Source organism: Magnolia sinica, chromosome 6 (genome assembly GCF_029962835.1).
Source record: "Magnolia sinica isolate HGM2019 chromosome 6, MsV1, whole genome shotgun sequence".
Taxonomy (NCBI): domain Eukaryota; kingdom Viridiplantae; phylum Streptophyta; class Magnoliopsida; order Magnoliales; family Magnoliaceae; genus Magnolia; species Magnolia sinica.
Window position 1 is genome coordinate 75,321,782 of NC_080578.1, and position 24,602 is coordinate 75,346,383.

The 24,602-nt window shown below is 39.1% G+C and overlaps 1 pseudogene; it reads right to left on the reverse strand.

The window, feature by feature from the left end:
- Positions 1–24,110, reverse strand: part of LOC131249657 (uncharacterized) — a 66,357-nt pseudogene extending 42,247 nt beyond the window's left edge.
- Between the last annotated feature and the right edge of the window lie 492 nt (positions 24,111–24,602).

Genomic DNA, 24,602 nt, shown 5'->3' on the forward strand with positions numbered 1-24,602 from the left:
ACTAGTTTGAATCAGTTTTTTAATATTAGTGCGATTGAGATTATTTATTTATTTATTATTTCAGCACTTTAATTTTTATTTAGCATAGTCCTATTCACCCTCCCCCCCCACCCAAGGACTTTTTAAGCTCGCCTTTTCAAGTGGTATCAGAGCTAAGTTGCTCATTTTTTTTTTTGGATTAAATTCCTTGAGTTAAAAGATTTAGAGCTTTTATGATATTAAATTTTGATAGCTTGTCTATTATTAGGCCACCACCTTTTGATGGCTCTGACTATTGATTGTTTGCTTCCAAGTGCAAAGGTTTGTAAGTAATATCCCATGAATACATGGTTGATCCCACAGGGAGATGAATTGCGAGAAGGAGAAAATCAAATGCAAAACAAACTGATGATTTAATTTTGGGAGTTTTGAATGGATATAATTTAACTAAATTAAAACAACACCTAAGCTTCAAAGTTCCACACATAGGTTAATATTCCAAAATCATGATAACTTGGATAATACAACTATGATCCGAGCACTATGGTTGGTATAATAAAAAAATAAAGCAATTTAAACATTTTAAATAAATGATATAAAAGATAAGAAAATCATGGATTTGCACCATTGATATAAATTCTCAAGCGCTAGTGATTTTAAGAATTCATATCTATAAGATAATGAATATCAAATAAATATAGCAAGTTGAGAACTTCTCCTATCTAGGAAATCTAATTGATCAAGGGTAAGCCTATCCATCAATGTGGATCTCATATGATAAAAACATATGGATCTCACATTAGGATAAAAAACTAAACCTAAACAATAGATAACATGCATACACTATTCTTCTTATCATTAAAATAATCAATCATCATAACTATGAAAACATTAAACCAATGTGCTTTCCTTCTAACTTGGGCTAGAGGGAACTTAGAAAAACATATTTAAATTTCAAAAATAAAAAGCAACAAGAAAAAAATGAAAAGCTTGTAAAGAAAAATAAATTAAAATTATGAAACTTTCTAAAAATCATAGATAAAACTCTTTAAAAACTCTAGATCTTGCTTTGGAATGTCTTGAATGATGCTTAGGAATGCCCTGGGAAGCCCTGTTTACAAGTGGGAAACTCTAACTTTTACATCAAGTTAGAAAACTATAGAAACCGCCTCAAATCTACGCAGTTTGCTAAAATAGACTTCACTTTGCGCAGTTTCCTAAAATAGACTTCAGAGTTTCAGAATACGCTTTTCAGGACAATTTTAGAATTCTTCACTTTAAATATTTGATTCTCTTCATTCCTCACTTAGTTTTCATGGATTTTTAACATGTGAATTCTTCAATCTTGGTCTCCTAAGATCCATCCCTTGGCTTGGTGATTCTTGAGCATCAAATCCATACTTTTAGCACCCTTTTCAATCCAAGCTCTTAAATTCACCTTACAACACAAACATAAGAAATATAGAACATTAAGCTGATTCATGTTCATAAAAACAAGATATAAATGGGGGAAATTATGCGATATTTGAGTCTCAACACACCCCCCAACTAGCATTTTGCTAGTCCCGGGCAAAAAAGTGAAGAAAAACAAAAATAAAAATAAAAACTAATTCTAGAAATAAAATTAAAATGAAAAAAATTCTAAATACATCACTTTCGCAGGTAATCTCGATTGCATTTAGTATATGTAATAAGCCTTTAAACCCCTAGGTTTCCCCTAGTGGACGAGTTATAGTCTCATGAGGGTTTTCAGAAATGTTACCCATAAATATTAAAAACATGAAAAATAATTCAACACTCAGAAATTTATACAATTATGCCTCCATTTATCATATGAATTCTAAAATAAAACAATTCTTATCCTAAGTCTGAAGTTAGTTAGAATCTCAATTTCCTAATCCATTACATTCTTGAGTTCAGAGACATAATTAAAATTTAGAATAGTTATGATCCAATATACTTAGGTCCTCGGTGACACTAGTCTAACTTTGAGAAATATGCATGTATCCTATCCTAACTCCTTTCAATGATCCCAAGAATATGAAATCTCTAATAATCTCATTTTCTTCATGTCATTTCTTCTTTTATCATCATATCCTCATTATTATAGACCACCCTTAGATGAAGATTCTGACCGAGTTTACTTCATAACCTAAGGTATCGTACTTGTAATGGTAATAGTAATGGATACTTAGGTATCCTTACTCTGAATTACCGACACGATTGTTATGGTCATTGCATTCATGCTTTATGATAAAATTTTCTTTTTCTATCACTTTTTTTTTCTTCAATATTCTCTCTTTTAAGCATATGTCAATGGTACTAGTTCATGCAACCTTGTTTGAATCAAAATTTGTTATTCTAGTTCACGTATCATATTCCTTACTTAGTTAACTAGGGTGTATTGTGAATTCAGTACATCAAATTACAACTCACTTTAAACTACTGATTAGATAATTGAACTCAAGTATATAATTCTTAGTTATCAGAATTCTAACTACTATCGATTTAGAATAAATATTAAATTTACCTTTGGAATTCGCATAATATCATGTTCACATTCTTGTATAAAAAATTTGAAAATTTTGAAAATATTTTCCATAAACCTTAAAAAAAAAAAACTCAATTCACATGGATGACTATCCACACCCCCAACCTAAAATCTACATTATCCCTAATGTAACGATACATGTAATGCAGAGAACAATAAAATAAAAGAAAAAGTGGATAGTATCTGCCATGAAGAACTAACTTGCTAGGTGACACTAAAAAAATATTTGAATATGATACAAATCCTACACAAATGGTCTGTCAGACTAGGAGCATCAATTCGCATATTCTGGCCCATGAAGAGGGATGAACTCCTCTCCCAAGTGAAAGTTTTCCACATAAGGCTTCAATTTCTGATAATTAACCTTGTACACATTGCTAATACGTGGATTCTTAATTTCAACAATCCCATGAGTATAAACATTCTTCACAATGAAGAGGTCTGTCCATCTTGATCTCAACTTTCCTGGAAAGAATTGGAGACGGGAATTGTACAATAGGACCTTTTACTGAGGTTTAAAATTCTTCCTCAGGATGTTTTTGTCATGAAAAGCTTTGATCCTCTCTTTATATATTTTAGAATTTTTACAGGAGTCTCCCCTCAGCTCCTCTAATTCATTCAACTCTAATTTTCATTGTTCACTTGCTTGGTCCATGTCAAAGTTTAACTTCTTTATTGCCCAGTATGCTCTATGTTCCAATTCCACAGGCAAATGGAAAGCCTTCCCATACACCAATCTGTATGGGGACATTCCAATCAGGGTCTTATAGGCAGTCCTATAAGCCCATAAAAAGTCGGATAGTCTGAGGGACCAATCCTTCCTATCTGGCCTTATAGTTTTCTCCAAAATGTGTTTGATTTTCCAATTAGAAATCTTAGCTTACCCACTCGTTTGTGGGTGGTATGGGTGCTCAATTTATGCTTGATGCCATATTTCTTCATCAAAGCCTCAAATGTCATATTACAAAAGTGAGACCCACCATCACTAATGATGGCTTTTGGAGTTCCAAATCTAAAAATATATATATACACTTTGTTGTCATTGGTCCTACTTGGAACTGCCTCAATCCACTTTGAAACATAGTCCACACTAACCAATATATAAAGAAATCTAAAAGAAGATGGAAATGGGCCTATAAAATCAATACCTCAGCAATACAAAATCTTCAATGGTAAAATAGGGGATAAAAGCATCATATTGCGCTGGGACACTCTTCGTAATCTTTGACATCTATTAAAAGCAACACAAAAAGCATGGGTCTCTTTAAACATGGTGAGCCAGTAAAAACTACACTGTAGGATTTTTGTAATGACTTTCTTAGCAGAAAAATGGCCACCACATGTTTCCATGTGGTAAAAGGAAATAACACTCTGAACTTCATCCTCTGGGACACAACGTTTCAAAATCTGATTAGTCCCATATTTATATAAATACGGGTCATCCCAGAAGAAGTTCCTAACCTCGGTTTTAAAACACTTCATATCTTGTGACTTCCAATAATATGACATTTTTCCTGTCACAAGATAGTTCACTATATTCTCATACCAAGGCAATTTGGAGATCGTAAATAATTGTTCATTAAGGAAAGTGTCCTGGATGTGCATCTCCTCAGTGGAATTATCTACCACCAATCTGGAAAGGTGATCGGCCACTACGTTTTCTACTCATTTCTTATCTTTTATCTCTAAGTGAAATTCTTGGAGTAGGAGGATCCATCTCAAAAGTCTCGGCTTTGCATCCTTCTTAGATAGAAAATATTTCAGACCCGAGTGGTTCGTGAAATTGATCACTTTAGATCCCAGCAAGTAGGACCTAAACTTATCCAAAGCAAGTAACTCTTTTTCAGTTGTTGAGTAGTTCACTTGGGCTGAATTTAGAGTTTTACTTGCATAGTGAATAACGTATGGTCGTTTATCCTTCATTTGGCCCAAAACAACCCATATGACATAATCACTTGCATCGCACATTAGTTCAAAAGGAAGCGTCCAATCTGGTGGATGCATGATAGGTGTAGTGGTAAGGGATGATTTAATTTTATTAAAGGCACTTGCACACTCATCTGTCCACTTAAATGGGATATCCTTTTAGAGAAGATTAGTCAAGAGTCTAATAATGGTACTAAACTCCTTGATGAATCTTCTATAAAAACTAGCGTGCCCTAGAAGTGATCTAATATCTCTAACAGTTTAGGGGATAGGTAGATTAACTATAATGTCCAGTTTTGAGCGATCTACCTCGATTCTATTTTTAGAGATAACATAGCCTAAAATAATTCCTTTTTAAACCATGAAATGACATTTCTTCCAATTTAAGACAAGGTGTTTCTCTTCACATCTAGACAAGATAAGAGATAAATTGTTGAGGCATTCCTCAAAACTACTCTCAAATACAGAAAAGTCATCCATGAAAATCTCAAGAAACTTTCCAACCATATTTGAAAAAAATACTTAATATGCATTGTTGGAAAGTTGCTAGTGCATTGCAGAATCCAAATGGCATCCGTTAAAAAGAAAACGTGCCAAATGAACAAGTGAATGTAGTTTTCTCTTGGTCTTCCAGTGCTATCTCTATTTGGTTATATCCAGAATATCCATCAAGAAAACTATAGGAGTGACCTGCTACCCTCTCTAAAAATTGATCAATGAATGATAGAGGGAAATGGTCATTCTTTGTGACTTGGTTCAATTTTCAATAGTCAATGCAAATACTCCAACCTATGGTGACACATGTTGGTATGAGTTCATTATTAGAATTCTGCACGATAGTTATTCCGTATTTCTTTGAGACTACTTTAGTTGGACTCACCCAAACACTATCGGATATTGGGTAGATGATTCCCACATCTAACAATTTGATCACCTTGTTTTTTACAACTTCCATCATGTTTGGATTGAGACGCCTTTAAGGTTGTCTAATTGGTTTGGCATCCTTATCGAGGTGGATCCAATGGGTGCATACGGAAGGGCTTATACCCTTGATGTTAGAAATGGTCTAGCCCAAGGCTCCTTTGTGGTCCCTTAGAACATTTAACAATTTAATCTCTTGATCCTTGTCTAGAAAAGAAGACATCACCATAGGATAAGTTTTATTTTCACCTAAGTATACATACTTAAGCTCATTTGGTAGTGGTTTTAAATCAAGCTTTGGAATATTAGTTGGTGATGACAGAGGTCGCGAGTCCTCGATAGATAGGATTCGAGTGCGCAGTCTCCATTGGTATATACCAATGTCCTGGGTGGTAGTGCTCTCATTATCATCGTAAATTTCAGCAAGCACTTTTTCTAAATAAGAATTTTTTAAGTTCCCAAAGACTTGAATCAATTCCTTAGTCAGACTATGTTCCAAGTCCTCTTATTCTATCAAGCAGTCCATGAAATTCAGCTCATGGATCTCATTATTGTCAATGGTCTGCTTACATAGATTGAAAATATTTAGCTCCAGAGTTATGTTACCAAAAGACAAGTTTATCATCCCATTCCTGCAATTTATGATTGCATTTGAAGTTGCTAGGAATGGGCGGCCTAAAATGATGGGAACTTGAGCGCCAGCGTTTACATAAGGTTTAGTGTCTAGTACAATAAAATCCATGGGGAAGTAAAATTTCTCCACTTGGACAAGCACGTCCTCTAAAATTCTCCTTGGTACCTTAATGGAGCGGTTAGCGAGTTGGAGTGTAATCGTGGTTGGTTTAAGCTCGCCTAACCCCATTTGTTTGTAAACCGAATAAGGTACTAAGTTAACACTTGCACCCAAATCTAGCAAAGCATGCTCAATTTGGAAATTCCTAATAATATAAGGAATTATGGGACTTCTTGGGTCTTTGTATTTGGGCACGACCCTTTGAATGATAGCGCTCACTTTCTCAATAAGGAAGGCCTTTTTGTGCACACTTAATTTCCTCTTTAGAGTGCACGTGTCCTTGAGATATTTAGTATATGATGAAATTTATCTAATTTCATCAAGTAAAGGAATATTGACAGTAATCTTTTGGAGCACATCCAACACCTCTTGATATTTCATGAGGATAGTCAGATTCCGATGTCTAGATGGGAACGAAACTGGAGGCTCATGTGACTTAGTCTCTTTATCCTTTTATTGTTGCGGCTCTTGAACCATAGTTGGTTCATCATTCCTTAAGATGGTGGCTCATCCTCCAGTATTTCTACCGATTGCATTATCTTGTTATCAACCTCTTTTCTTCTTCTCAAGGTAATGATGGCCTTGGCTTGTTTATGATGTAGCTCGCTTGGATTTGAGTCTCCAATGAAATGTGTATTTCTGGGGTTTTGGTACAGGTTGAGAAGGAAGGGTTCCTTTTTTCCTAGAATTTAGTTGAGTCTCAATCCTAGCCACAATTGTTTTTAATTCCTGATTTGATTAGATTAGATACTGATTCATTTGAGCTTAAGAGTTCATGAATGTAGTCAATGCATCCTCCACAGATGATCGCTTTGGTGGGGGCACATATGGTGCATTGTTAGGTACCCCAAAGAAGTTTTATGGAGGGTCTTGAGGTGCATTGGGTGCATTAATTTCTGGTTCATTCCTCCAACTAAGATTAGGATGGTTAGACCAATTTGGATTGTACGTGTTTCCCATTAGTTGCACAACTGACCTTTAGTAGTTATAACATTTGCTTGCTCATGCTCATGCGTGATATTTTGTACAACTGGGATTATTGGACATTCCTTTGTGTCATGGTCTGCACTACCAAAAATGTTATAAAAATTACCTAAGGAAGTGTTTTCTTTAACCACATCAACCTTCCTAATTTCTAAGGCTTCGACCTGCTAATGTAGTGAATTTTGCATTAAGGTCCTCTTCCTCTCTTAGGACATACATCCCCGTTTTCTCTGTAGGAATGGGTCTAGTTTGGTCTGGTTTAATAGAGATATCCCATGTTTGCATATTCTTTGCTAACATGTCTAGAAAATCCCAAGCCTCATTATGATCTTTGTCAAGGAAGGTTCCACCACACATCATCTCTATGAACTGACAAGTATCCATGGTGAACACCTTTTGGAACGCATCAATCACGTGCCATGGTTCATAACCATGATGCGGACAAGTAAGTAGAAGGTCTTTAAAGTGCTCCCAAGCTTGGAAAAATAGTTCATTCCCCTTTTGGGAGGATAACATGATTTCTTGTTTTATTACATTTGTTTTATGCTCGGGAAAGAACTTTTTTAAAAAACTCTCTACTTAAGGCTTACCATGTAGTAATGGTATTAGGTCTTAGATAGTTGAGCCATGCTTTAGCCCAATCCTTTAGAGAAAATGAGAATAACCTAAGTTTGAGTACATATCTATTACCGTTGTTTACTTGTAATGTTGCAATCACTTCCTCAAAGTCCTTGAGGTGCAAGTAGGGGTTTTTAGAATTCAAGCCATGAAATTTAGGAATCAATTGAATCACACCTAGTTTAAAATAAATGTTCCTTATGTGAACAGAGAACACTATGCAAGATGGTAAAGTTGATCTCTCAGGGTGTAGACGTTCACGTAAAGTCTGTGGTTGGTTTAACTCATTCATATGAACTTCATTCTCATCCTCAAGAGGAGGATTACATTGAATTTCTTTGATTTGATTTATAGTTGGATCTGGCAGATTTGGATTTGGATTATCAACTGGGTCTACCATGGAATCCAAGTGATGTTAAGTGCCTCTTCTAAGTAAATGATCAAGGCCTGGAACTAGTTTGCCTTCGGAAGAGAGTCAATTGTTTTGATTTCTATTCCAACGGGACATAAACCATCCACACCACACAACAAATACCACTAACTCAAATAGCAAGTATGATACTTAAAATAAAAATAAAAACTTAACCAACAACCTAGGTGGCAAAGCCGACCATGAGGATTCATCCACAAAGCAAAATAAACCAACAACCTAGGCTTCAGAGCTAACCATGAGGGTTCAATCTACAAAGCAAAATAAATCAACAACCCAAGCGGTAGACCTACCATAAGGGTTCAAACCACAAAGTAAAAATAAAAAATAAATCAACAAAAGTAAAACTAAAGCAGAAATTAAATTATGCTAAGCTGGAAAATAGATTCAGTGGATGATCTCTGTGATCAAACAACAACTATAGGATAACCATAATACCTAGGTGATAAAATCACAAGCAGGGCAACCTTATGTCACAGTTAGTGGTTGAAAGACCCAACTGAATTTACATTCAAAGAAAAATAGAAAATCTACAAAAATTTTGGAAGGTTTAAAAGGGAACTTACCTTAGAAAAGAACTTACCTTAGCTGTCTTGCACAGATCTAATCTATCTCAGTCCCTTCACGACAACGGTGCCAAAAACTTGATTGCTTGCTTCCAAGTGCAAAAGTTCGTAAGTAATATCCCATGAATACAGGGTCGATCCCACAGGGAGATGAATTATAAGAAGGAGAAAATTAAATCCAAACAAACTAAGTAATAAAAACTAAACTGATGATTTGATTTTGAGAGTTTTGAATAGATGTAATTCAACTAAATTAAAAAACACCCAAGCTTCAAAGTTCCACACATAGGTTAATGTTCCAAAATCATGATGACTTGGATAACACAACTAGAATCTAAACACTATGGTCAGACTAATTGGAAAATAAAGTAATTTAAACATTTTAAATAAATGATATAAAAGATTAGAAAATCATGGATTTGCACCATTGATTTATATTCTCAAGCGCCAGTGATTTTAAGAATTCATATCTATAAGATAATGAATATCAAAGAAATGTATCAGGTTGAGAACCTCTTCTTTCTAAAAAAATCTAATTAATCCAGGGTAAGCCTATCCACTAATATGGATCTCATAGGATGGAAACATATAGATCTCACATTAGGATAAAAAACTAAACCTAAATAATAGATAACATGCATACACCATTCTTCTCATCATTAAAATAATCAATCATCATAACTATAAAAACAATAAACCAATGTCCTTCCCTTCTAGCTTGGGGTAGAGGGAACTTAAAAAAACATAATTAAATTGCAGAAATAAAAAGCAACAAGGAAAAAATAAAAAGCTTATAAAGAAAAACAAATTAAAACTATGAAACTTTCCAAAAACTCTAAATAAAACTCTTTAAAAACCCTAGATCTTGCTTTGGAATGCCTTGAATGATGCTTAGGAATACCCTAAGAAGCTCTATTTATAAGTGGGGAACTCCAACTTTTACACCAAGTTGGAAAACTCTAGAAACCGCCTCAAATTTACACAGTTTGCTAAAATAGACTTCACTCTGTGCAGTTTCTTAAAATAGACTTTAGAGTTTCAGAATACACATTTTAGGATGATTTTAGGAATCTTCACTTCAAATCTTTGATTCTCTTCATTCCTCACTTAGTTTTCTTGGATCTTTGGAATGTGAATTCTTCAATCTTGGTATCTTAAGATCCATCCCTTGGCTTGGTGATTCTTAAGCATCAAATCCATGCTTTTAACACCCTTTTCAATCCAAGATCTTAAATTCACCTTACAACAAAAACGTGAGAAAAATAAAACATTAGCTGATTCATGTTCATAAAACCAAGATATAAATGGGAGAAATTATGCAATATTTAAGTCTCAACAACTATGCATATTGGAAAGATAATGAGGATTTTTCTAAAATCCTTAGATGAGAGCATGTGGCAAGCCACTATAACCAAATGGAAACCTCCTATGACTAAGGTAATAGCCGAAGATGGCACCAATTCTATGAGAGAAATTACTTTTTACTTATGGATTGGATCTCAAAAAAGTGAAAGCAGTGTTAATTCTAAGGCCTTAAATGCCGTAAACCTGTGCTCTATCGCCTAATGAATTCAAAAGAATTTTTTCATGTAATATAGTTAAACAAGCTTGGGATATTCTTGAAATGACACATGAAGGAACTACTATAGTCAAGAAATCAAAAGTTCAACTCCTCACTACTAGATTTGAGGAGATTCGTATGGAAGAAAATGAAACATTCATGGACTTCTATATAAAACTAAGTGATATAGTAAATTTCACATATGGTCTAGGAGATGGAATCCCAGAAAGCAAGGTCTGTGCAAAAATATTGCGATCTCTTCCTGATAGATTCAACTCTAAGGTCACTGCCATTCAAGAATTAAGAGATACTAATAATATGAACGTTGAGGAGTTAGTTGGCTCTCTCCAAACATATTAGTTAAATTTTAAAGCTCCTAAAGGTAAGTCTATTACTCTTAAATCTTCTAAATCTGTTTTAAAAGAAAATTTTACTAATTCTTATTTTAAAGATACAGAAGATGATATGACATTACTAGCCAAGAAATTTTATAGAATTTTCAAAAACAAGAAAAGATCAGATTTTCAAAAATCACCTGACAAAAGAAAAGGAAAATCTAAGTTTTAGAGATCTAAAATAAAGGACAGTTAATCTTTTAACTGTCATGAATATGGGCACTTGGCGAATAAATGTCCTAAAAGGGAAAGTCAAAAAGAAAGGGCATGATAGCTACTTGGGATGAATCATCTGGCTCTGAAAGTTCTTCTGAGTCTAATGAATAGGAACAAGAAAATACAAATGATGTAGAAGCCCTTATGACTATAGCCAAAGTAGCTGTAACATATTTGATTACGAAAATCTCAGGAGTGACCCTAAAATTGAAAATAAAGATGATCTACAAGACGCCTACAATGCCTTAGATAGGAAAAGTTATAAAATTGCTGTCAAACTCAAAAGTCAAAGAGAGAACTATGTTAAATTAAAAGAAGAACTTGAAAACAATGTTTTAGAAAAATCTCATCTGTGAGATTGTTTTGAAAAAATAAAACTAGACTTAAATTTCAAAACCTCAGAATTACAAAAACTCAGAACTGAAAATGAGAAACTAAAACTCAAAGTTTCTTCTCTTTTGAGTTCTAAGAATACTTGGAGATATATCTACGGAGACCCAAAACTGAAAAATTTGTTAACCTCATCCAGAAAATGTGGTGACAAGTCAGGTCTGGGCTATATCAAGAATGATTCCTTAAAAAATAAAGATACACCTCCTACATTTGTAAGAGGAGAATCCTCAAACTATAGAAATTTTCGTTGAAATGATTTCAAAAATTCAAAACCTCTTCAAGTTCCTAAAAATAACTCAAATGAAATCAACCATAGACATTAAAGATATAATAAATCACCTTTAGCCGAAAAAATTGTGGACTTACTCAAAGAGCTTCTAAAATCCAACTTAAATGGAATCAGAGTTAATAGAAAGTGGAGAAATTTCAATTCCTAAAAACAAAGAAAATCCAATGGAATTCCTAAACCTAGAACCATAATGAAATGGGTTCCAGAGGTTACATGTCTTATTGCCCATAAAGCCTTCAAATCCACTAGCTATTCGAAATGGTACCTGGATTGTGGATGTTCAAGACATATGATAGGTGATAAAGTGATATTCACCAACTTCAAAGAAGTAAATGATGACTCAGTTACTTTCAGTGATGGTTGTAAGGCTCGTATCTTAGACCGTACTGTTCCTTAGATTCCCACGATCCTCCCCGTCGAATTCCGGTGACCTTCGACCTGTAGCCAGTATTTACACACAACCCTAAGTCGCATCCTATATATCTGAGTCGACTGGACCCGAGACTTGTACCCTAGTGGTCGTGCCATTGCCGCAGTTCCAACGCCGCGTCTTGTCCAGGAGTTGTGAGCCCATATTTTTTTAGGAAAACGCCGCATGTTACGAATTCCGAGAGAATCACTACCCAAACATCACATCAATCAATCAAGTACACATCCCATCTCAACCCTTACCTAGCCCATTCCCCTCTTACACAACCTATTCCCAAAGTCAACTCTCTCTCTCTCTCTCTCCACCCATCCCTTTTCTTATACACACCCATCCCTCTCATCCTATCTTTCTTACAACTCCATCCCTCTCTCATTTCTCTACCATTTCCAAGCTTCCATGAGAGAAAAGCTCTAAGGAGAGAAAAGATCAATGTCCAATCCTTACCACCCAATCTCTCATCTCAACCCTTCAACTTTCATCATCCACCCTTAAAGAGAGAACTTATGAGCTAAGGATTCCAAGGAGCTAAAGAAGAGGACCATCAGTGGGTGTTTTGTAGGATTAGATTTCAGTTTTTGTGATGGACCAAGTGGGGCCTACCGATTGATGGTATGGATCCTATTTGGGACCCATCTTGATGTATGGATTGTATCATAGAAGGGAGCTCATAGTGGAAGAGCTCTCTCCATCACATGATTCTCTATTTCTCTCTCTCTCTATCTCTCTCTCTCTTTCTTGGTGATGGAATGTGGCTCACCTGATCTAGACTGTCCATGTGTTGGGCCTCACCTCGCTACTTGTCCATTTAGACAGGCTTGGATGAAGTAAAAACACAAATATCAGCTAGATCCAAACTAGGTGGGCCATGTACACGTGGGACCCGCCAAGTGCTGGTGTCCACCCAGGCCATCCATCCAGAGGATGTCCAACATGCCTGAACGGCAAAGGGAAAAACACAAATATCAACTTGATGCTAAGAAGGTGGGCCACTCGTGTGGACCCATTTGATGAACATCCACACTGTCCATTGACTAGGATGGTGGGCCCCACCATGAGATATGTGTATATCCAAACTGTCCTTTGATGAGACCCATGTGATGTATGGGTTTTATCCAAACCATCCAACGGTGGGTTACACCGTGATGCATCTCTTTTATCAACACCGTCCATCTACATGGGCCCCACCAGCCTTACAGCTGCTGGATTGACGTCAGCAAAGTTCTGTGAGCCTAATCAAGAGGTACGTGTTATATCCCTATCGTCCACCCATATGGACGTCAGAAGTTTTGTGGACCTGATCAGAGGTATGTGTTATATCCAGACTATCCTTCAGGATGTCAACAATTTCTGGGTCTGATGATGAGGTGGTGTTATATCTAACCGTCCGTCCAATATACGGACATGGGACCCACCTCCATGCATGTATTCTAAATCCAGACTATCCATTTGTGCACCCCACTAGAAGCAGATAACTGTTGTGTTAATGTCAGCAATTCTGTGGGTTTGATTAGGAGGTATGTGTTGGATCCAAATTGTCCATCCACTTTGTAAGTTCCTCTTACGACTTCAGATGGAAATAAGACAGATCTATCTATTAAGTGGACCACACTGCAAAACCAGTGGAGGATTGAACGTTTACCATTGAAACTCGTTTGGTGTCACAAAAGTTTTGGATCAATATGAAATTTATTTTCCTCTTAATTCAGGTCTTTTCGACCTTACGATCAAATTGGATGGAAAATAAACGTTATGGTGGGCCCAATGAATTGTTTAACGGTGAAATCATTTTCTCCATTACTATTTGTGGTGCGGTCCAGATGATATTCCGATATGGTTCTTTTTTTGGGTAATGCTCTAAAATGATCTCTAAAAATAGATGAATGCTGTAGATATAATAATAATGTTTTATCCACACCGTCCAACTAGGACGGTGGGTCTCACTTGATGTATATGAGGCCCATTGTGGCGGCCCATGTGATGCAGCCCGATGTGATGCATATGAGGCCCATGAGTGAGGCCCAGTGTGATGTATGTGAGGCCCAGATGGTGAGGCCCAATGTGATGTATGAGTGAGGCCCGATATGATGTATGAGAGGCCCATAGATGTGGCCCATTGTGATGTATTCGAGGCCCATGAGACGTGGCCCATTATGATATATTTGAGGCCCATGGGATGTGGCCCAATGCGATGTATATGAGGCCCTTGTATGAGGCCCAATGTGATGCATGTGAGGCCCATGAGTGAGGCCCAAGGCGATGCATGTGAGGCCCTTGTGTGAGGCCCAAAGTGATGTATATAAGGACCTATGTGATGTGTGATTCCACCATGATGTATGTAATGATGTTTATGATGGGTCGTGCCTTAGGAGTAATGATGGTTTGATGTTCACATTATAAGAGCAATGATGGTTAAATGTCCACATTGTAACTCTCCCTAGGGCCCATTGTTAGGCCCATTCTCATCTCCCTTTAGTGGGCTAAATCAAATCGTTGGGCCCCCATGATCGTTAGGCCCATTCTTAATATGAGTAGGCCATCTAGGCCCATCCTTGATACGAGGAGAGTACATCATCATCATATAACATGCTTAGTATAGCTTCACGATCCATGCCCATGCGCATCTATGTATACTTAATATAAGGAGTGATTGATCATAACACATGCCATTGGGTGAATTATTATGGGACTCCTTGATAGGAGGAGTTGCCTACATGAGTGCACGGTACGCACAGGATTACTGCATGACTGGATAGTATGATTCATGCATCTTATATTTGTGTGATATGATTTCTGTATGCCCTAGCGACATCAAGGCCATAGCCTCTACAAGCATATCGTGGATGGCAGGATTAGACACCGGTAATACTATTACTAGCATCGGGATGCCATTGATGTCCCTAGGTGAAAATGCATAAACTTGATGGTACCAGAGGATGACTCCAACGTCAAGACTGAGTGGATACATGAGCGCATGAGGGTAGTATACCAGTATGCTGTGTTTCCCACTGTATCGTGGTCGGTTAGAAGGGGGTGTGGCCTTATTTGCATGAGAGTAGGGGGCAATTCTAGGCTGAGTCTGACTAGCTCATAAACGGATCCGCTATCGATGGGCTGGGCCAATATTGGTAAGTGGATAGTGAGGTCTCTTTCACTTGCATGGTTGTGCATCTAGTGGGCGGCAATCTAGTGTAGAGTGTACTAGACCCAGGTGATTTTACAAAGAAAACTGTTGATAAGGGTCGAATATTGCATATCAAACCCTAATTATTGCATGATTTTACGTACATGATAATGCTTAACAGAGTATTTTAATTATATTTTTGTTGCAGGATGAAATCAGGAGCGTTGATGGAAAAAGAGTATTACAAGCATGGATTTGACACTCCAAAGTCACCAGAGCAAGAGACGCACTCCAGAGAACTAAGACTGAAGAATTTACATGCCAGGGACCCGAGGAAATCAAGCCGTTCACGTTAAAAAGGCCCGAAAATGGTCCAAAATGCAAGATCACATGGTTTCCGCCATCCGATTGACTCAAAATTTCATACATGGCCTGGAGGCCATAAATAAACTATACATATTAAATTTCAACCATTGGATATCTCGAGAAGTGGGCCAACGGACACATCAACCCATTAATCTCCAATTTGAGGCCCACCTACAATCTGGATATACTTCAAAGTTGACTTAGACGGTTTAAATAAGATGAGCAATAGGATGGACGGATTGGATTTCTCGACAGCATCACAGTGGACCCCACCTTGTGTGACATGTGCATAGTTCACATGTGCACTGCCCGTGCACCGAACGAACTAAGTCGATCAGCAGCGCTGACCCGACTGCCACCCTATAAAAAAAAGGATGTTTCCGTTTCTGGTGGTGTAACGGACGGAAAGTCCGTTTTTACGGACCTCTGTGGGCCCCACCCATAGCATGTACGTCTAATCCAGACCGTTCATTGTGTAGAAGGGTTCAAGAGCTACAAAACCATGTTTACAGTTTGTGCCCATACGTGCACACGTGTGAGATACAGAGGCCACAAGTGGACTGTCTTGTGACGTTCAAAATTGATTTTATTGTAATTCCTTCTATGGGTCGCGTCAATGGATGTTTAAAACCATCCATATCTGACCGAAAATTCGTCGTGCATCCAGTGGACGGCTTGGATTTCCCCAAAAATGCTTATGTGGGGCCCACCGAGCATCACAGCGCTGGACGTGCGAAGGCTTACGCACGTCCACGAAAAATGGACTTCCGGGCGGTTGTGGCCCACCCTCGTCGATCAGATGGAAGATCTGATCCGTCCATCATATAGACCAGCCAAAAACGTCCCAAGAGACGTTGATTTTACTGATAAAATGCAAAGAATGAGGGACTTATGCAGGTACAGAAGTTTGCTGCGAAAAGGGCTTTCGTTGCGCATATAACAGCTTTCCAAACCCGATTTTCTCCATTCCAGCCACTCCAATAGCTATAAAAAGAGATGAAAAACGTAGACAAGAGGGGAGGAGAGCTAGGGAACAGATCCAGAGAAGAGAAAGAGAAGAAAAGAGAAGAAAAAGAGAAGAAAAGAGAGAAGGATGTTTTCCTTTCATTAATGTTATTTTTCTTACTTTCTAATTAATCACATGGATAGCTAAATTCCTTAGCTAGGGCTGAGATGAAGCCTCCAACTTGAATGATCCATGTTTGTTGATTTAATCTTAACTTGATTGATTTGTTTCTTTCTCTAATGTACTTGACTAGAATTTCCGTACTCTTCTATTCTAAGAGCTCAACCAAAGTCTAGTTATGGATGTTGTTTGGAAAATTATTCTAGGTGCTTGTGTCTGACCAAGAACAGGTTCCTATAGAGGAAGAAACAGGAATTTACATCTCTCCATGCTTGACCAAGGATGGAAAGATGTGATCTATATGCTTTAAGGAATTATACATTCTGTGTACCCGACTAAGGACATAGAGTGCGCTTTATTTATTTTGATATCAATCTGAATTAGGGTGAATCAACAGGTAGAACAAGGTTTATGATAATTAGAGGTGGATTCGAAAGTCCTAGTCTTCTCCTTGATTGAATTTTTCTCATTATTCTCGGTTATTTTTCCATTGATTTTTGTTTAGTTTACTCAATTACTATCTCAAATATTTGTTGGATTAGTTAAGAAGAGTCTTTAATTTTGAATTGTGACAATCAGTCCTCGTGGGAACGATCTCGTAATACATACCATATCTACATCTGATTCGTATGCTTGCGAGTTTAAAATCATTTAAATCAGGTTGGTTTAAATAAAACATCAACTCTAATGATATATGGTGCGGATTGGTATGCTTGAGTTGTGTCTTACTCATGACATTGACTATGTAGGCCTTGCATCACATAGTCTTGGTATAGCCGATAACATTCATGCCTCGCATCGCATGGCCTTGGTATAGCCGATAACATTCATGCCTTGCATTGCATAGCCTTGGTACGGCTGATGGTATTCATGGACTTACCAGCATTTCCACATTACTCTGATATTGCATACTTGCATTTCTACCGTGCGCACACACTTTCACCACCCTCTAATCTTTCTATAAGCTTATGCACGATAAATACATGTAGGTGACGCTAGGGTGAAGTTGTAGTTGAGCAACATCATTGAGATTGGAGCGTATAGCTATCTTTTGGAGTTTCTGTTATTGATATTGTATTTCCCTTTGTATTATTGATATAGGATCAAATGGCAGCAATCAAGTTAGATATAAACCGTTACTGATATTAAAAGCCTTGAAAACTATAACCTAAACATTTATAATCTGCACCTTTCATCGGTACGCCCGTTACAAACTCGGTTCGTACACTACGACCCCGTCTACAGCACAACGGCTACCTAAACCACGAGATAGGTTAGCTATTTCATCATTTCCTCTATTTGAATCCCTAAAACAGAATTAGGGTTAGGATTTCTTACCCAAAGCGAAGTTGAAACGAGTTGAGTAACTAGACGTAAATGCGATTCGATGCGTGGAGTAGCAGAACAAAAGTACTGCAGCAAACTCCAAGGTTCTCCCTTCGATCTCCACTCTTTTCTCTCCTTCTCTCTCTTCTCTCTCCTAGGGTTAGAGAAAATTCGTATGGGATAGGAATATGGTGATTTAAGGGCCTTATATAGGCTTAAAAGTGAGGTCAATGGCCCCAGGGCCATGGTATACTTAGGTTATAGCCAAAAGGCATATGTTTCGGGCAAATGGGACTCATCTAGAGGCCCATTACTCACCTACATCATGGAGTAAGTTCCCTTACCATGGATCTAAGCCAGGTTAAGGTTTCGGTCAGATCGGATTTGTAGATCGACCGTGGAGGACCCGTATCAGTTCAACTGTCATCGTCACTCGATCAGGGCCACAAGTACACTGACCTGTGCAGAGAAATTTTCATAATCCAATGGTATAGTTTGGTCAGAAACTGACGGTCCGAAGTCTTCAATTTTGGCCGTAAGTGAATGGTCCAATTCACTTAAGTTTGAGTTCATTTTCTAAAGATATTCGTGTTTCTCACACACCTTGCTCCGGGCTCAAGTTGTACATTTTTGAATACTATTTGGGCTCGATTCCCACAAAGCTTGTCAAGCCCAATATGGCTGTCATAACCTTATAGTTTCGCCGAAATCAGACTTTCGATGCGCGGTCCAGGTCCGATATGGAGTTTCAATGTGCTCCTGAGAGCAACTGGGTTTTGAGAGTTCTCCTAAGTTTTTAGTTAATGTTGACTTAGCGATTCTAATGGTTTTGGGTCCTGCAATCCGTATAAAAAATGGTTCAAGCTAATTTCATCGATCATTTAGTTTAGTACTTAATTACTTTCGTCTAATTTCCATAATATACGGTCTTTAGGGATTCTGGCCTAAGGTGGTACTCGGGTCTTTGTACGAATTTTTCTGAGACATTACAATCTACCCCCTTAAAGAAAAATTTCATCCTTGAAATAAGTACCTTTTTATACTCCCTAAGAATATGAGGGTAGTTCTTACAAACTTCGGCTTCTGTTTCTGAAGTAGCCTCTTCCTTAGTGTGGTGAGTCCACAATACCTTCACAAGCGGAATCACTTTATTGCATAGCACTTGCTCCTTCCTGTCTAGAATATGCGTCAGTCGCAGTACACATGTAACATCTTCACTCAGCTACACCTGCTCCCACTTAATAATGTCAGTAGGATCATGAACATATTTCTTTAGCATCGATACATGAAATACGTTGTGCACGCCTGCGAGTGGTGTGGACAAAGCAAGGCGGTACACCTACTCGGTTTAGAATCTGAAATGGGCCAATGAATCTTGATCTGAGTTTCCCTCTCTTACCAAAGCGAAGGACTCCCTTCATTGGGGAAACTTTTAGAAACACGTGGTCCCCAACCTCAAACTCTAGCAGTCGCCGTCTCGTATCGACATAACTCTTCTATCTGCTGTGCTGCAAGAAGTTGACGCCTAATAATGCCGATCTTCTCTGAGGTTGCCTATACCAAAATCTAAACCATTCAAACTCTTCATGCCAACCTTTGTCCAGCAATGCAGTGCACGACATGGACTCCCATACAGTGCTTCATAGGGAGCCATGTCAGCTTGGCAAAATCATCCGCGGAGTTTGAAACTTTAATTGGGAGAAAATGAGCCGATTTCGTCAATCGGTCCACAATCACCCAAATGGAGTCATGTCCCCTCCTTGTCCTCGGTAACCCGGTAATGAAATCCATAGATATGAAGTCCCACTTCCATTCAGCTATGGGCATGGGCTGGAGTAAACCAGGAGGTCGGTGATGCTCGACCTTGACCTTTTAGCACATGAGACAACGGGATACAAAATCTGCTATGTGGGCCTTCATGTTGTCCCACTAGTATAAACGCTTCATATCTCAATACATCTTTATACTATCAGGATGCATCACCATCTTCAAATTGTGAGTAGCTTCGAGAACTTCCTTTCTCAAGTCAAGAAGATTTGGGATGCATAGGCAGCCATGATAACGTAAACCCCATCCGAACCAACTCTCCATTTAGAGTCTTCATCATCACTAGCTCATTTTCTCATCTTCACCAACCATTCATCTTGTCTCTGAGCCACAATGATCCGGTCATCAATGAGTAGCTATATACAAATATGCATAATGCTCACGAACGACTCCTCTATCATAAGCTTCTGTTCGAAGTGTTGCACAAATTCTACCATGTTCCATTCTTCAATCATCAGAAGAGCCACAAATTCTATTGTCTTCTTGTGGCTCAATGCATCTGCCACAAGGTTGGCCTTGCCAGGATGGTAGGACACCTCGAACTTGAAGTCTTTCAAGGTTTCCATCCATCGGTGTTGCCTCATATTCAATTCTCTCTGTGTAAATATGTACCTAAGGCTCTTGTGGTCGCAAAAGAGCTCTAACTCCTCTCCGTAAAGGTAATGTCTCCAGAGCTTTAATGCAAAGATAATTACTGCCAATTTCAGGTCGTGAGTAGGGTAGTTTTCTTCATGCTTCTTCAACTGTCGCGAGGCATAAGCGATCACTCTGTCCTTCTGCATAAGAACACAACCCAAACCAATATGAGACACACCAGTGTATATCGTATATCTGACCCCTTGCTTTAACAATACTAGCATGGGTGCAGACGTCAACTTATCCTTCAATTCCTGAAAGGCTGCTTTTTCCTTCTCATTCCAGGCAAACTTAAGATCCTTTCGAGTAAGCTGAGACAACGGTCTGGCTATCTTGGAAAATTCTTTAATGAATCAGTGATAGTAGCAAGTAAGTCATAGAAAACTCCTCACTTCTGTAACCGAACTGGGCTGATCCCTGTCCTGAATTGCGATCACCTTAGCAAGGTCCACCGCGATACCTTCCTTAGACACCACATGTCCCAGGAACTTGACTTCTTCCTTCCAGAAGTCACATTTCTTGTACTGAGCAAATAACTAGTTCTTCCTGAGAGTATCGAAGACTACTCATAGGTGCTCTTCATGATCCTTTCGGCTCTTGGAGTATATCAAAATGTCATCTATAAATATGATGATGAACCGATATAGGTACGGCAGAAACACCCTGTTCATGAGGCCCATGAACACTGTCGGTGCGTTCGTAAGTCCGAACGACATCACGAGGAACTCATAGTGCCCAAAACTGGTTCTGAATACCGTCTTCTACATGTCTTCATCCCTGACACACAACTGATGGTACCCGGACTGTAAGTCAATCTTTAAGAAATATTGTGCCCCTTTCAACTGGTCAAACAGATCATCTATCCTGGGCAAAGGATACTTATTCTTGACTGTCACTTGGTTCAACCTGCGATAATCAATACACAATCGTAGTGATCCATCCTTCTTCTTCACAAACAACACAGGTGCTCTCCAAGGAGATACACTCGGTTGTATGAAACCTGAATCCAACAAATCATCAATCTGTCTCCTTAATTCCTCCATTTCACATGGAGGCATGCGATACATGGGTGAGGAAATGGGTGTCACACCAGGCACAAGGTCAATAGTAAAGTCGATCTCACTCCGAGGAGGCAATCCAAGGATCGTCTTAAACACTTTCCAAAAGTCCTGAATCACAGGTGTGTTTCTATGTGTCAGACCATCACGATCTTTCAATAGGGAAGCATAACAAAGAACTCGGAAGGGGCAACTGACTTGAACGGTGAAAGTGATGGTCATGTTTTTGGGCCCATGTGCCGTCACTAGTCGGGTCTCGCAATCAATCTCGACCTTCATTTTAGTAAGTCAATCCATGCCGAGGATGACGTCGTAATGGTATATAGTAGTGACAATTAGGTCAACAGACACCACTCTGCTTCCAAAGTCTATCAAACAACCCTTACAAAGCTTAATGGCAACTGTAAAGGTTCCTATTACTGCAATGACTCTCACCCTAACCATAGGGGTAGTATTCAAAACTAAATGCTTAACCATAGAGTATGATATCATCGAAATAGTGGACCCGGTTCCCACTAACAGAAAAATTGGTATACCTTGGATGTGGGTAATGACTTTGAAGGCTAAAGGTACTGTAGCTACTGACTCAGACGCTTCAGCGGCAAGCGCATGTACTCATGCCTGTTGAGGACAGATCGGTTACGGTGCTATAGGTCATTGAGGTGGCCTACTATGGGGTACATTTGGCCTATAGAAAGGCTATGCAGGTGGCGCTGATCGTAGAGGTGGAGTGAGATAGCTTGTGGCATCTGACGGTTGATCTTCTGAGGAGGTGTGAAGTTGTTATCTCTCATCTTAGTAAAGCAATAAGTGTCTGTATGGCCCATCCTCTTACAGTAGGTGCACCATAAATTAGATCGCCTTTGCTGAGCCGATTGAGCATAAGCCTGAGAGGTGAATCTGCACACGGCCTCTTGCCGAGGAACGGTAGATTCGAAAAGTCTGATAGGGGCCTCGGGCTCATGGGCACACGTTTACAGGACAGTCTATCCCCATCCTGCTCAGCTCGTAGGGACATGTTCACTAGCTTAGCATAGTTGGGAATGCTAGCGCAACACATCTTCATGCAGATATCGGGCCGCAGACCATCAAAAAATCGCTGCATTCTCATCGGCTCGTCTGCTAGTATCAAAGGAGCATATCTGGGCAGCTCTGTAAATTTATTCTCATATTTTGACACGGTCATCCCTCCCTGTTGGAGGTGAAGAAACTCTCCGTCCTTCTCATTACAGTAAGTGAGGGGGAAGTACTTCCCATGGAAGCGGGTCTCAAAAGCTTCCCATATCCACACATGTCCTATAGGAACTGTTTGTAGGATGCTGTCCCACCATAGACTAGCCTCCTTCTCGAACATATATGTAACCAACTCAACCCTCTCTGCCTCAATGCAGTGCAGCAGCTTCAGCATCTTAGAGATGCGGTCGATCCAGTATTCGGCCTCCTCAGGTCTATGAGTGCCTGCAAAGGTGGGAGGTTAGAGATGCCAGAAGCGCTCAAAAAGACCACCGACACTCATATTTCCAGTCGGGTGCACAGGAAGTGCAGGCGTGACCACGTTCATGTTCTGGGCAAGGGCCCCCGCAATAATGGTCCAAATCTGCTGCTGTTGCTGCATTAGGAGCATCATCTGCTCCAACCTATCAGGGGGAGGAGCTGCCTGAGGCATGTGTGGTGTCGAGGTAGATGCACGGTTCTGTTCTGGAATCGGCGGTGCAAAAGGTGTTGGCCCATTAGTGGGGCCAGTGGCCAGCTGTGAATCTGGCATAATGTCACAATCAAGGCCCAAATTGGGGTTCGTGTGGCTATCACTTAGGGGAGGTGCCTTGTCAAACGATCTACCAAGTCCAAGTCATGTCGTATTCCGAGTGGCTTTCGGAGGCATTCCCTATACACAACATAGGGTGCAGCATGTGTAAGATTTAGGATAATACCACACACACTTTTAAACATCATACACATTTCATTTCAATAGAAGATCCATGCATTTCATATTACAAAAATTTACCATGATAGATATGATGTAGTAGTACATAAAATATCACGACATAAGATGTATGTGAGCTAACTTAGTAAAAGTTTCACGGTAGCTAATCTAGCCTATCACTAAGCCTATCAAGGCTATCAAAAAATAAAAAAGAAAAAGGAAAACCCAAAGACGACTACAACACATGACTAGTCGTCCAACTCTGGTGATGGTGGAGGAACACCCTTGTCCTACATACAACACAAGAGAGCCTTCAGAGTGCGAGACATCTTCTTACATTTCTTCTTCAAATAGGCCTGACTCTCCCTGACCTCCTGTCTCAAGGCAGCATGATTCTCGTCAATTCTAGCCATGCGGGCTTCTAAGGTAGCCCGATCATGGTAGTCTTTAGGTGTGACAGGAGGGCCTCTATCAGAGTCTTGGGCCTCCTCTTCTTCTTCATGATCTCCCTCTTCATTACTACCCTCGTCTTCACTACCTTCCTCTCCACTTCCTTCTTCTCTGTTACCACTTTCCTCCTCACCTTCACTTCCCTCACCATCTTCACTCTCTTCTTCTGTATCATCGCTCTGCTCCTCGAGTCGGGCTTGACATCGCCTAAGGCCAATGCCCATGTTGTCGAGCATATTTTCGCTGATAATGTGAATTTAGGCGACGTTATCCATATGGAGTCTGAAACTATAGTGGCGGGCAATTTTGTAAACAAGTCGACAAAAAGTTAGCAAGGAGCTTTCCCTAGTAGACTACACAGTGTTGATTATCTGGGATAGGATAAGAGTAGGCAGGCATACTTTCTCTCCTTGCCCAACTCTATACAAGAAGTCCACCATGAACCTTGTGCATTCGGTGCGGTTACTCCACCTAGGATACACATTATATGTGCATATGTGGTGGAGCAGGCGGAAGTCGTTCGTCATCTTGGATGAACCGAGACTATTTCCCCACCTCTAACGCTCGAGCTGGCTACATAGGAAATGTGTGCGGCATCTTTTCTCTCACTCACTAGCGAAGTTCTTCTCATTGGAGTGTACCACCCCTCTTTCAACTCCCATAATGCGGGCAATATCGTCCATGCCAACTATAGTCTCCTGTCTTCCCAAAGGGAT